Below are 12,044 nucleotides of genomic sequence, written 5' to 3'. Positions count from 1 at the left end.
AGATGCTGGGATGCTCTGGGGTGTGATGGGCGCAGGGTGCCAGCGGTGCCGGCGCACACTGGCCCCTGCCGACAGCAGGTTTTGCATCGCGGCGTGTGGCTGGGTGGTGGGGAGCCTGGCAGTCCCCGGGGGGTGCGTGGAGAAACCGCCGGGCCTTCGCAAGAGCCCATCCACATCCCTGCCCGAGGGGCAGCACCTGGGCGCCTGGGACCCTGCGCGGGCTGGGGGTGCGACATGCCAGTGGTCGGCACCCCGGTGACATTCTGGCGGGGGGCAGGGGGGTGCTGCACTGGGAGCCCCAGCCCCAGCTCCCGGGACGCTGGCTCCCAGCCCGGGGGTGCCCGGGGGTGTGCGCTGGCGTTGGCAGTCTGATGGTGATGGGCTGAGATTTAATTTGACAGAACCGGGAGAGGGAGCGAGTCAGTGCGGTGGAGGAGAGCTTATTGGTTTCAGCGGGAGCAGAGAATGGTTGGAGCAGCCGCCGCACCGCCGGCCCAGACACACACCACCGCACTGTTGACTGAGCAGCCGCCGCTGACAGAGAGAAGTGATAAAGCTCTTGGAGATATTCCTGTCTCATCTGTCTCGGGTAAATCAGAGGGAGGCTGGAAACATCAGAGGAGGCAAAATGCAAAAGCAATAAAAAACTCCTGACTCTCATTGAAGGTAGAAGCCGGTCCGACATGACCACTGGCAAGAGAAAGATTTCACATGATCAGGGGGTTGCTTACTTGAGGAGTTGTTGATTATTTAGTGGCTGCTTAAGGGGCTGGGGGAAAAAGAAATCAAAGCTCCTGCTGTTCGCAGGTTGATGAAAGGACTGCATGCTGCCCCTCTGCAGCCCTTGTTTACCACCAGCATTACCTGCTCAGAGTAGTTGGAGAGATTTCTGACTGCTTGCTCAGAAATAAAAGGAGCCCCAGAATCAATCATTTGTTTACATTGTATAACTTGTTGAAAATCAATTGGCTCCACATGTTGCAGATCTGATTGCATTTTGTTAGCGGTCACAGGGAATGGTTTTCCCTTGACATGCCTGTGTTCGTGGTTTCTCCAATGCATCAATTGTACCAAGCTTTTAGGATAATTGAGACTGAGCAACAATCCCCTTTATAAATATTAACTCTGATATGCTTGGGAAACTCAGCCTCTCTTGGATGAATTTTTAACTAGCTTTTTAATCTATCGCTTCTCGTTAGAGCAGCAGGAGCGTTTCTTGGAGCCTGTTCCTGTCTTCCCGGCTCCAAGAGCGCGGCGTCCCCGCCAAGCCCCCGCTCCCGGGGCAGGGACCCCGCTGCTGCCCTGCCTGGCCGGGACCCCCCCGCAGAGCTGGTGGGGTGGCTGCGGGGGGGGCTGCGTGGGCAGGGGGGCCACGGGGACGGGAGAGGCCCCGGCTCAGCAGAGCCCTCAGCACCCACCACCTGCTTGCGTGGCCGCCGTCCTGCTCGCACTCCGTCCCACCCCTCCCCACTGCCCACCAGCGAGCCGGGGTGCCTTTCTGTGGGCCTGCGGGTGAGTGGCGAGCAGCAGGAGGCACATGCTGGCCCGCGCCCACCCGCGCTGGGGCTGCGTGGGGGCTCTCCGCTCTCGAGCCCAGGTTGCAGCTGCCGCGCGGCACCAGCACCCCCGTCGTTGTTCCCCTCCGTTGGCGTTGGGCTGCTGCTTCCGTGAAGCAGTGGGTCGGAGTCCAGCAGCCCCAGCCCGCCTCACTTAAACTGTTTCTTTTCCCCCACAATCAGATGTTGCCTTCTTTAATATCATCTGAAAGTCTGTCAAACTGTGTATATTCTTGTGAAACCTCTATGCAGAAAGAGACAAAAGGAATCAGGGGTGCTGTTAAAATGAAAGCCCTACTTTACATTTCAAATACTTTAACAGATTATTATCTTCTTTTTTTTCTTGGATCTTTAATAAAAGCTTTTAAAATACTTTTTTTTTTTTTAATTGTGATTGCTTTCCAAGGGACGTGTCTGTGAGGATGGAGGAAGATGTTGCAGTCAGAGGTTGCACAAGTCACTGCCCCAAAGCAGGCTCGGCTTTCTGGGCTGGTGCTCGCCCGTTCCAGCTGAGCGGCTGCAGGAGGGATCCCCCCCCAGAGCCCGGGCGTCACGGCTGCCAGCCTCTGCCTAATAGGCACCTCGGAAGTGCATCCTGGGAGCCGTGCATCCTTCCTGAGCAGCAGCTGTTTCTCTCCAGTAAGTATGTAAATCCCAGCACGTTGCCAAGTCCAGGAGGTTTATGTCAGGCTCCAGAGGCTGCCACAGAGGCTGGGAGACCCCAGGGTAAACCCCAGCACATCATGATGTGAGCAGCATCGGGTGAAGTAACTATTTTTGGGCACTTGGTTGTGTTACAGGGTGATACTTTTTTTTTAAATGATCTGTACTGTGCCGTGAATATTATTAAAATGTTCTACCAGACAGTAGATGTGCAGCTCACTCTGAAGAGTATGCAGAAATTTAAGCACAAGAAATACATTTAATGTTCTTGTAGACCACACTGGGGAGAGTGGCACTTGCTCCGTGCAGAGTGACAGACCCTGGCAGGGCTCTGCCCCGGCGGGTGCTGTCTGCCCCTGCCCCGGGGAGCGGCGCAGAGGGTGCTCGCGCGGTGTCCTGCTGCCTTTGCCTCGCTCCCGGTGCGGGGGTGCTCCGTGGCTGCCCCACGCACCCGGCCCCTCCGCCCGTTACCCTGCCTGACAGCGAGTGGGGGCACCTCCTTCGCAAGGAGGAAAATGAAATTCCTGATGAAACGATGAGCGCAGAGCTGCCTGCGAGCCATTCCGCGGCTCGGCTGCAGCCAGGCAGGCCGGGGGAGCTGCTCGCTGGCTGCCGTGCTGGCCAGCCCTACCCATATTTCAGCGCTTGGGGAGGGCAGGTTATTTCCCGGCTACTTGGCGTGGTTGCAAAATTTAGTGTAAAAGCTAAAACAAACAGACTGTGCAGTGTCACATTTTGTTAGTGCTGTGCGGAGAAGGGTTGTCAGACCCGCAAACAAGGCACGGGAGAGGTCTGGAATCGACACAAACACGGTGTCTGTCTCCACTGGAAGGGCTCTGCTGCGGGCGGACGTCGAAGCAGGGGCTGGGACACCTCCGCTTGCTGCCAAACTTAGTGTTGAAGTCTGGAGCACTAACCGAAGCTGATGGAAGTATATTTATTTAAATTGCCAGGATAAATTAACTTTTAAAGCCACAGTGAAAAAGTCTTAAGAGTCTGTGCCGCAAATCTGGGCCATGAATATTCAGGCACATGCACTCATTGAATTAGTTTGTTGCAAACATATTTGGAGGCAGCTGTTCATTTAATAATCAGGGATAATCACAGAAATAGACGACCGGTTACTCCATCTAAATTGCATGGTTAAAATTATAATTTTATAACTCCATCTCAGCAATTAGATTTAATAGCTATGAAAATCCAGCAAAACCCAGTTGAGAGAAAGCTGTTATTCCTTTAGTGCAGAAAAGCCAAGGTCAGACTGGGGCTGCCCCTACGCATAACCAGCAGCGTCTCCGGTGTCTGGGTCGTTTCCAACACTGCCCGAGGTGCAGAGGTGAGACTTCTGGGCCAGACAGTCCTATGCTAAAACCAGCCCAGGCAAGGGTTAATTTTCCTGGCATTTCCTGTCTTCATTACAATATTTGTCCCAAGAACAGATTAATTCCTCTCATTCTTTCTGCCTTTCCAGCCTTTTGTCACGGGAATGCATTTCACAGGACTGTAATGCTTGATACTTGCTCTGAGTTATAGCTGTGCCGTACGCTGTAAAAGTTTGACTCTCTCAGTATTGTACATTTTGATTCTACCCCTGCAGGCTATAAACAACCCATATTACCTCTTTCTTTAGCTTCCAAGAGGACTAATCCCCTGTCTAGTGCTTTATCAGTCAGTTGAGAAAGAGTGAGACCAACCTGCCAATCCAAACAGAATATATTGAAAAAATCATATTACCACAATGCAGAACCTTGCCGTAATTCACCGAACAGCTCAGCCGGTAAAAGCCTGACGCCGCGGCCGCCTCTGTTACTGTAATGAGACCAGAGCAGATGCACCATCCATCCACCCATCCATCCTTCACGCCCCGTCAGCCTCCTGGGCGCCACACGCAGCAGGGAGGGGCAGTGGATGGCACGGGCAGCTGCAGGCTGTGGGCAAGGGCCCTCCTGTCAGGATAAGCCCCGTGTCGGCGACGGGCGCTGCGGGCTCTCACGGTGGGGAGCATGGGCTGGGGATGTGCCGTGCGTGGGGTGGGGAGAGGGACACCCCGTCCTGGTGGGGTTCGCTGCGTGGGCCGGGGCTTCTGCATTTCCTCCTGGGTGCCTTCAGGCAGCTCGCAGGCGGCCTGTTTCTGAACGGCATCAGCAGATGCCTCCTGCTCCCGCTCCTGCTCCCTGTCCCGCTCCTGCTCCTGCTCCCGCTCCCTGTCCCGCTCCTGCTCCCTGTCCCGCTCCTGCTCCCGCTCCTGCTCCTGCTCCCTGTCCCGCTCCTGCTTCTGCTCCCGCTCCTGCTCCCTGTCCCACTCCTGCTCCCGCTCCTGCTCCCGCTCCTGCTCCCTGTCCTGCTCCTGCTCCTGCTCCCGCTTCCTGTCCCGCTCCCACTCCTGCTCATCACCTTCTTTTGCTCGGACTGTTTCCCCGTCCCTGCCCAGCTGAGCTGATCCCCCCAGCCCCTCGCTGAGCGGGGTGGTGCTGTGGGGCTTTTCCCTAACTGGGCACCCCTGCACCCCTGACAGCCCAGCTAGGGTGCAGTGCTGCTGGGGACGGGCAGGATGCGGCCCCTGCCTGGGTCGGGGGCTCTGCCTGGAGAGCGAGGCCAGAGTTCATCACCGCCACGGCGGGAAGAGCCGCGCTGGCCTGTGACGGTGCCCTCCAGCCTGTGGCAAGCGGCTCATCGGCTCAGCTGAAACTCCTCTCCTCTCAGGCACCGAGGCCAGCGCAGGTTGCTCCAAGGTTTAACGCTTTATTAGAAAATGAGAGGTTAGAGCATGTTCCAGAGGAGAAGGAAATTTATTGTTGCCCTGGCCCTGCAGCAAAGCAAAACTCAAATAACCCAGGTGCAGGGAGGACTATAAATCCCCCACTGGCAATCACACTGCTAAAAGGATGGTGACAGCCACAGCCAAGTTTGGTCAGTTAATATTTCTCATATCTGAGTGAGAAAAATAGCAATATTTAAAATGATATCTCTCCTGAATTATGCAAGGAGAAAAAAAATCAAGCTTGATGCTCGGCTGCAGGAGGTGCAGGTTTGCAGAGGGCTCTCCAGGAGCAGTGGAGGGGCCTGGGGGTCTCCCCGTTGCCCCCCTTGATCGCAGGATGCCTTCGCTGCCTCGGGGCAGCCCTGGGCAGGTGAGGGCTTTCTGCCCCGCCAGCCCTGGCGAGATTCCCTGCCTTGCGCCTGGGGGAGCTGCCTCGGCCCAGTCTGTTTTGTGAACGGGAGGAGAGAGCACCGGGGAGGGAGCTTGTGCTCCAGCAGACACCGGGCAGGTGGTCGGAGCACTTGAGGGCTGCGAGAAGGGGGTGTTCCACCAGTGCGACTGGGGCTGCAGCCTCCTCGCCGCCCGGCTCACTGCCACGGGGGCTTGCGCTGCAGGGGTCAGGAGAGGTGCGTTTCCTTCCAGCCCTGGCTGCTACCTCTGCAGCTGGATGGTCATCATCGCCTCTAACTCTATTTTCCATTTAAGGATTTAATTGTGAGAAACTTTTTAATTCTTATTTTCAGGTGGTCGTTGCTTTGAAGTTGTACTTGTCCACAGATTAAAGGTCCTTGGCTGATGGTCCTGGAAACAGCAAGGAACACGTAGCAAAGGTAGCGTTTCAGCTCGATAGACCCTATAAATTTCCAGCATATGTTTTTGTTTTATGCTCCAAGTGAAGGGAGCAGAAATCATCAATTCTCCCTTGGGGCTGACCCTGAGCTGCTCACGCATGGTCGGTGTCTGTCTGGGACACCCCTGATGGGGGTGAAGGTTGGTGGAGATCCTGGGCGGTTTTGGTCTGACAGGTTTGCCTTTAAAAACCAATTTTCCATGGGCAGAAAATGCAAGCTGCAAGGGCATGCCAGGAGGGGATATTTGGATCTTTCTGGTCTGACATCTGAAATAACTCGCTGTTAGCCTTAGCAACGCTCTGGCGCGGGTGTTGCTGTGGGCTCCCCCCGGCATGGCCACCCGCCCCCCTCACAGCCACACGATTCATGAGCTTTCACATCTCTGTCATTAGCCCGTTAATCCAACACCTTGCTCTGGCCTCGCACCACGGTGAGGATTTATGGTTCTTACAGACTGATTTTGTTATCCTGGGGGGAAAATCAGCATCTTGTTATGGATAAAATGACAATAAATGAAACGGCCATTAATTTACGATCCTGCCACACAGTGGCACTCAAACAGATTCCCATTAGTGGCTTGTTATTATCACCTCCCATACAGGGCTAACAGCGGTTCATGGGAAGAGCCGCACCTGAGCCTGGGGGAGGTGGTGGCTGCTGGGTGTGTGCGACCCCCGGCCCACCGGCCTGGGTGGGAGAGCAGCAGGAGCCCCTGCTGTGGGGGCTGGGGGACCCACCGGCTTTCCGGAGGAAGAGGCGTCTCAGCAGCAGGTGCTGATGCTCCCCCTCCCCACGGGATTTTTAATTCAGAGCCTTCTTTTGCAAAGGCAAAGCGAAAAGCGAGGCTGGGCTGGCCGCATCCTCCCGGGAACAGGGTCCGGGGCACGCTGGTGCCGGGCGTGCGGGGTGGCGGGGAGCCGGGTCCCGCTCTGCGCTCCTCCTCCCCCTGCACCGCGGGCACCAACGAGCGGCTCCACAGGCAGCAATTGGATTTTCGATGCGTGTTAATCCCACTCGTGGCAAATGAATTTGTGGACTATTGCGGAGGACGCAGCAGTGGGGTCCCCGGGGTCGCGGGCAGCCGGGCCCTGCCTGCGGGTGTCGGGCAGCGGGCACAGGGCCAGGGAGCTGCGCCAGCTGGGATTGATGGGCCAGGGATGGAGGCTGCTGTGCAGAAAGGGGAGGAAAAGCTGCCAGCTGGGAGAGTGTCCAGGGGAGTGGTATAAAAAGCTGGTTTTTCTCTTTGCTTGCAGCTCAAAAAGCCCAGGAACATTGGCTTGACATTAAACAACTTTTCAAGAACTTCAGCAAAGCAAAAAGCACTGTAAAACATGAAACAAAGGCTAACCTTTCTATGTGGTTGAAGTACTTAATTCGCTCCAAAACGATGAACCTGATTTCCTTACTGAATTTGTGCTTTTTAAGAGCATTAAATGGCATCAGATGGAAAAGCCCAAAACGTCTACTTAAAACACGGTCCTTTTAAAAGCCAAATAAACTGGCAAAACCAAACTCAATCTGTGAGAAGTTTTGGTGTCATCAAATTTTCTTCTTCTCCACAAAATGTTCCATTTGAAGAACTTCTCCTGGCTGCTTTCTCATGGCACCCTCCAAACGGTGCCGAGGGAGGGAGAGCGCAGCTGGGAGGTGCCTTGCCAGGGCTGGGAGACCCCCGTGCCCAGGGCCAAGGGCAGGAGCAGCTTGATCCAGGGCTTCTGCACTGGGTAAATTATGTTTAATGTGCGTTTTGCGAAACACATTTTTTGCATGACAAGTAAACATGCTAGGAATTGGTCTTCATAAACACATTTTTACAGTAATATAACAGTATAAGTAAATGCTCCCACATATCTCCCAGTGTCACTTTTATTTACATTTTAAGTGACCTGTTATTACTGACCCCTCTGCCATAAACGCCTAATTGAGAGGAGGCCACCGAGCAAGCAGGGCTGATGTGAAAGTGCATTATGCTAAATAATTCATAACGAGCACTGTGGTTGTTGCAGTGATATATGTAAATAGGGGATCCTTATTTTTTAACTTACAGTCTGTGTTGGTTTATGAATTTTAAAATGAGAAAGTCTTCATTCTCTAGTACAGAGCTGAAGAGTGTTTCTTTTTCCCTGAAGTCCCACCCCCAGTAGCCATCTTCACAGAACTGTGAGACAGGAGAAATGGGCTCATGGACCTCTTTCTGCCTTAGCACATTTTAAATCTATTTATCCCTGTGTTCTGCCTGTGGCTTGGTGACAGCCCCTGTGGGTGCCACCTGCAGATCCAGAGGGTGGAAACTGGCACCCAGGGGTGGGAGCGCAGCGTCTGCATGTGTGGAGACCTCAGCCCTGAAAACCTGAGTCCGAGTTTCTCTTGGCTGGGTGAAGGTGCCTCTCGAGCGGGGGGGCACTCGTACGTGAGCCAGCGTGCAGCTGTGCAAAAGCCACGCAAGGGTCCCGGGCTCTTGTCCCGCAGCCCCGGGGTTGAAGCACTTTGCACTTGTCGGGCAGAGCAGTGCACCCCGCTCCCCGGGGAGCACACGTGGGCTTGTGCCGTGCTGAGACTCACGCACGTGTTACAGATCACATGAGAAAAGTATTTCCCCTTACATCCACCTCTTCATTCGATATCATGTTTTCTCTTCCTCTGTTATGAGAGTGGGATGAGAGGTGCTCTCAGACTGTCTCTTCAAGACCATTTATTATTTATTAATTCTGTTTCTACCTTGTTTTTCTGTCTCTCCTTATTTGAGAATTTTTCCAGTCCTTGATATTATTCTTGTCCCTCTCTAGTTCTCATCTATTCCTACAATACCCTCTAGAGATAGGGTAATCACTCCAAGAAAATTGACTTACATTCAATGGCAAAAAGCTTCATTAAAACCCAGTTAAGGTTCCCAAAGGTACCTTCTGTACCTCAGAAATATTCAGCAAAACTCATACTTCCAACAACACGAACTGAGGCGCTTCGGTGCCCCCCGACCCGGGGGTGCAGGCGAAGGGGCGCGTTGTGCTCAGCCACCACCCTGTGCCGCAGGCGGGGCTCGTCGGGCAGCCCCAGGCTTTAGGGTGCTGCCTGCAAGCCTGGCAGCTCCATTTGACCCTCGGGACCTTCTGTCTGACCTCCAGGCCATCTCGAGGGGCTTTTAGCAATCCTTTTCCTGCCATTTGGAAGGCTTTGCAGATGGGTCCAGTGCTGCTGGGAGGCACCTTGCAGTCCTCGGCGGGGGGCTCACCCTGTCCTGCCCGTGCTCGCGCCGTGGTGGGTGCGGGGGTGTCCCCGGGCCGTGCTGCCCTGGGCCCTGAGCCCCCCCAGGAGCCAGGGCAGGTTCTTCAGAGCTCTGCAGGGGTGCGAGGGGCGGTCGGGCCTCCCCCGCCGTTCGTGGCTTTGCATTTGTGGTGCCCGTGTGTGCCCGGTCCCCGAGGCCGGTGCGGCTGCCCCGAGGTGCTGCTCTGCTCCTGCTCACCTAAATTGGTGTCGTGGGGCGTTTTGTAAATCACTACTCGCCCTCCCTGCCCCTTCCAGCTCATTAACATGTTTGTTAACAAACAGGACCAACTGCAGAGCCTTGACACCGCTGCTGCTAACACGTAATGACAGAGGAACGGATGCGCCTTCTGCTGCAGCCCGTCTGTAGCCTTCTCCGGGAAGCCTTGAGTGGGCAGGGCGGGCAGGGCAGGCAGGGCGGGCAGGGAAGGCAGGGCTGCCTTCTGGTTGCCTCACCAGCACCAGTTAACCAGGCTGGTGGCATCAGCGGTGTGAGCATTGCCCTGGCCGGGGTCAGGGAGCTCCCGCGTGCCTGCACACACCCCATCTGCCCCAGCCTGGCAGCGAAATGGAGCTGCTGCTGCGTGGGGGAAAGGAAGGGGGGAGTGGGAAGGGGAATTTCCCCTCTGCTTCAGCTGTTCTTAACGGCACCTGACAGTTTTCCTGGGGTTCAAGTAACACTAAATCAGGTCTCGGTGCAGCGCTCCCTGCAGGCGTGGCGAGGAAGTTGTGATGATGGTCAGGACGTGCCCCATCTGGATGCAGCAGAAGTCTTACAAGTGCCATGAGCCGTGTGACCCAAGTGTCCGGCCTGGCCTCTCCGGTTTCCGCTTGGCTTTCTGAGGGCGGGTGGGGACGGGAGCAGCCAGGCCAGAGCTGTGGGGGCTCTGAGGAGCCGGGGGCTCGCCGGGCAGGTGCTGTGTGTGGGGGGGCTGCCGGGCTGTTCCCGGCGCGGGGTGAAGGGGTCCCGCTCGTGGGAGGCTCAGCGGGAGCAGGGTCCTGCGAGGGCCTCTGGCCGCTCTGTTGGAAGCTGATAGCCCTTCAAATGCTGCGGGCTCTGCCTGCCGCCACGCTTCCCAACCCTGGCCTGAGGGAAAAATAAATCATGCTTGTGTAGCATTGCCCAAGAAGGGTGAGGCTGGAAAACTTGCCTTAAAATAACTTAGAAAGTCAGTCTCTTTCCTCCTGCATCAGAGGAGTAATTACCACTTTGTAAAGCTTTTAATTTTTTTAACATTGCATATAAATACTGCTGCTCCAGAGTTCAGAAGCAGGGATTTTAAATCTAATCCACATTTAACAAGGCTATTAAAGAAAATGTTGAAGCTGCCAGAATTTAACTGATTACAATATTTAATAAATCTTACCCCAAAAAAGATGTCTTTAAAAAAAGAAAAAAAAAAAGCAGCAAGGAGCCAAGATCACATGGCTTTTATATATGCACTACTGAGAATGCTTTAATGGGAAATGGAAACCCAAAAGATGCAATAATCCTGCCAAAAAGGCCCCAATGTATTATAAAAATGTTTAAAGCTCCATTTGAGTTTTTCTAATTAACTTGATAATGACACCAGCATCCTCTCTCTATCAGTCTCCTGGAAGATCAGATGCGTCTCGTTTGCTGGAGCCGTGGTGAGAGTGGCAGGAAGAGGAAGGCTTTCCCCTTCCCCAGGAGGCCAGGGCACTGCTCCTGAAGCCGTCCCGTGGCCCTGGGGCTCTGCCGGGGTGATGGTGGCAACGTGTGCTCAGAGGGGAGCTGGCCCGGACGTCCCCAGGTCCCCCGAGCACGGACACGCCCGGCGGGCAGGGGAGGTCTTTGTGCTGGTGGTCAGATGGAGGCAATGGGCAAAACCTGCCACTTGCCCAGGGCTCTGGGCAGGGGCCAGCAGTGCCCGGGGCTGTTTCCCAACTCAGGAGGCTGCATCGAGCCAAGAGCTCTGCTGATGGGGGTGTGTGGCTGCCCTCCCTGCACCCATGGACGCACTGGCTGGGCATCGCAGCGGGGCCCTGTGCTCACCCCGCCTGGGTAGGTGCACTCGGGGGGGTCTTCCCTGGCTTTCCTCTCTCCCCGGGTGGTGAGAGGGGTGTCAGGTGCTGGCACCATCCTGGAGTGAAGCAACGTGTTGCCCCACCAACCATGCCCTGGGAGCTTTCTGACAGCCCCCCCGAGCCCAGTCCCTGGGTGTGCAGGGCTCCAGCTCCTCCAGCACACCCAGTTAGAGATTTTTGTTAATATTCGAAGACATGAGTCTCTCTTAAATCCTCTGGAAGAAGGCAGGCAAAGGAAGGCAGCTGCCGGGGCTCCTGGCAGCTGCCCAGCCTGTGCGTGGACGGGTGTCTGTCTGCAGTGCCTGTTTCTGCAGCGCAACAGGAGGAAGAGCCATGCATGGAGCCAGAGGGATGCTGGTGTGAACTGGGAGCGAGGGCAGCTGGGCTTTGCGACCAGCCTTTCTGGGAGCCATCTGGGACCGAGCGCATCATGCGTGGGACGTCTGCAGCATCTCCTCTGGCTGGTGGTGCGAGTCCCTGGGGACCTCTAAAAGCAGCAGGACCCCACCAGGCAGCCCCAGGAGATGCTTTGACCTTTTTCCGCAGGTCCTGTCCTGGTCTCGGACAGCGCAGGGTTCCTTTGAGGGGGGCACAGGCTTTGGCAGAGCATCAGTGCCTGGATGGGCTGGTGGGGACAACCCGTGTGTGAACGGGGGGCAAGGGGAACCGCAACTGTGCAGGGAGGTGTCAGCTGCCTCCTGTTTCACCTGCCAAGGCACGCAGACAGGCCCCGGGGCTGGCTGCAGGAGAGGAGCCTTGTTGGAGCCCTGGCTGCGGCGAGCCAGCGTCTGGTCGTGGTGCTGAGGCTGCTCTGAAAAGGAAGGGGAAGGCATCCCAGTGAATTAGCGGAGATTTTGAGGCTGCATTTCTTGCTGGCCGAGTCAGAGAAATGCCCCTGAGCTG

The 12,044-nt window shown here is 55.6% G+C and overlaps 1 long non-coding RNA gene across 8 annotated transcripts in view; it reads left to right on the top strand.

Moving 5' to 3' along the window:
• The window catches only part of LOC141950855 (uncharacterized), a 172,369-nt gene extending 165,023 nt beyond the window's left edge, over window positions 1-7,346 (top strand). For all 8 annotated transcript variants that reach the window (XR_012631191.1, XR_012631193.1, XR_012631189.1 and 5 more), the window contains 4 exons: window positions 402-589; window positions 1,963-2,195; window positions 5,724-5,810; window positions 7,085-7,346. This is a non-coding gene — a long non-coding RNA (uncharacterized LOC141950855). The remainder of the gene's footprint in view (window positions 1-401; window positions 590-1,962; window positions 2,196-5,723; window positions 5,811-7,084) is intronic.
• The last annotated feature ends 4,698 nt before the right edge of the window (window positions 7,347-12,044 follow it).

Source organism: Strix uralensis, chromosome 16 (genome assembly GCF_047716275.1).
Source record: "Strix uralensis isolate ZFMK-TIS-50842 chromosome 16, bStrUra1, whole genome shotgun sequence".
In the NCBI taxonomy this organism is placed as follows: domain Eukaryota; kingdom Metazoa; phylum Chordata; class Aves; order Strigiformes; family Strigidae; genus Strix; species Strix uralensis.
The sequence above is the reverse complement of the archived record's forward strand: the minus strand, read 5'-3'. Positions and strand labels throughout refer to the sequence as shown.